Raw genomic sequence first — 2,763 nt, forward strand, 5'->3', positions numbered from 1 at the left:
TATTCTGTATTTAACCTTTAAGATTTGTAGTTTCGCTTTCCTACCATAGACACTAACTGTTCCAACACCTTTGTATCCGCCGTTCGTTTTAAAAAGCAAGGATGTGCTAAAACAAAGTAATCTACAAGTTGTGAAAGAAGTTTAATGTTACTTATTGATAAAATCCTAATATTCCTAAGTATTACCCGAAATTCGTAGCGCTGAATTATTATTAGGTATTACATGAATTGGAGACAAAAGAAACGAGAAGTGTAAACACAAATTCAAACACCAATTATATTCACATGATTAATTAGTAATTGTATTCGAACAGAGGAGGAATAATTACCGAGAATGTTTCCAAACAAAATCATCAACGAGGGTGATTTTTCCGAGTAAGTCCGTATATTTGCGTTAACTAGCCAATCAATTTTTTTCTATACTAAGATTAGCAATAACCATATATTCTAATTCAGTTTCAACTTAACAGATACAATTACCAATTACGAAATCCACACTCAACTATATTATTACTCATGAAGTATTTCTCCTATTCCGCTTGTACTTTATCGTAGTTTTAATCACAATATTCTTATATTATCATTTTACATTACACTATTTCTCATGGTTTTAGTCCTAATACTATGTCTCCTGTAACGGTAATCTCATTTAAAGTAAGTTATGTTGGTAGATCCTATCACAGTTATCAAAGATATAACTAAGAGAATATTTGCAATGAAGCTATTATACGTAAATATATGAAGCTCAAGCAAGACTACTTCCATAAGATCCACTTCGAAAACTGAATTTTCACCTTTTGAAATAACAAATTAAACAACAGGGATAAATTGAGGAGCTCCAATGTAAATTTTGCAAAATTCATTTTGTGAGAACGAAGTGAATCCATCTATAAATTAAAACAAAGCTGACAAACACTAGTAATTACATACTTCGTCCAGATTTGGCGTGAAAATTTTTCTCTAAAAAATATCATGATCAGAATCATGTCCTAAGCTTTGTTCCTTCATTTATGGTCCTCAACTATGTCATCAGTTGGAACATAAAACGTGTCTTCCCATCTATCCAGGTATATAGCTTCAAGAAAGGGAATAAACACTGGAGCAATATGTAATATCTAGAAAAAAAAGAAAGACTAGTTTTACTTTAAGTTTAAAACGATAATCTTGATTCAGGTATCGATGCTGTCCTTCGTATACGAATGATATTTGAAAGGCTGTCGTCGAAATTCATTCGATCATCTGCCAAATCAAATTGGGTTCGGTGAATAAAGATAACATTACATCCTAGATACTTTACTAAAAAAAACAAAGACAAGCTAGTACTGAATTCTGAAGAAAAATGAGTTTGTTATCAAAGATAGTAATATGAAAACAAAGATGTTTAGAGCCATTCAGATAGATGATGAGATTTTTATCCAGTTTGAATTTGTTATTCCAAAACCCTTTTATCTACTTCATACTAGCACACGCTAAAGCTTTCTCAACGTAATATGAGCCTTACAGCGTATCGACATATTTTCTGCAATTGTTACCTATACTAGAAGCTTTAACGCCTGGGAATGATGAGATTATTAGCATTATGTTTGTTCATTCAATTTTAAACAGATCACTGTCCTATGTGGTTTTAGTGTGGTTCGCTTCTTGTTAAACCAGGTAGCGAAATAACGACTATAAAGGAGACAAAAGGACTTCCTAGCATCATTGTCAATATTAGATTGTTATGAAAGGTCAATAATACTACACAATAAATTTATAAACAGTACCGAAAAACTAGCAATTCAGTAATTGCTTATATGATGACACAGGACTTCAAATCGCTTACCGAATGTTTTATTGACCAAATCACGTTCGTCTTGGCTAGCATTTAAGAAAAAACTTACATTTTAAGTCCTCCAAGTACCACGGTGAAGTCCATTCAAGTTAGAATACTCATCTCTATCAATTGGCAATATCATGTTTATATATTTAGCATCAAATAGATTTGTTTGTAATTTTGGATGATGCCTCATTTGTTTGAAACAGATAAAGGTGGATGTACATTTGTGAGAGATATTTTGGTTTTTTGTTTTGAGCTTTGAAGTTACCTAGCCCTACGTCAAAAAAGGCTTTTATTTTACCGAAATAAGTAGAGTTAGGGATTTCGTTTGCTTGGAAGTAACGAATGAAAGACCGGACAGAATAAAGGATCCATTTGGAGAGAAGCTTTTATTTAGCTAGAAGTTTTGCTTCTTAGTTCATGCAATCCAAATAACTTCATTTATGATACATCTCTCCTGAATGCAAAAGATCAAATCGTTGTTCGTATTTCCATTATAGGACGGAGGAGGGAATGATCGTTGCATAACAATTCTGCTTATTAAAGAGGCATGATCAACAACGGAAACCAAATGCTCTTCGTAAGGATTCTTACATGATATAACTAAATTTAAGATGCTCTCTGGAAATTCAAAAGTGGATTCGTTACTGTGAAAGCAATCATCATATCCGCATCCTCAAGTCAATTGTAGTCATTCTTCACGAATCTGAAACAGTAAAACCCACAGAGTTTTGCAATTTGGAATACTTTCTATACTTTAATACGTAACAAACACTTTGAGCCAGTTGGAATAACAAGAGGGTAGCTTTCGAAGCTTTTTTCATATAATTAGTCACTTTGATGATGTCTACTACTTTTTTATAGTCGTTGTGGTTGTTAAATTTGGACTTGTACAAGAGTAGAACAGTATATTTTATGAAAGACTTGAAAGACTCGCTACTTGTCAAT

Source organism: Schizosaccharomyces cryophilus (genome assembly GCF_000004155.1).
Source record: "Schizosaccharomyces cryophilus OY26 unplaced genomic scaffold supercont4.15, whole genome shotgun sequence".
Lineage (NCBI taxonomy): Eukaryota > Fungi > Ascomycota > Schizosaccharomycetes > Schizosaccharomycetales > Schizosaccharomycetaceae > Schizosaccharomyces > Schizosaccharomyces cryophilus.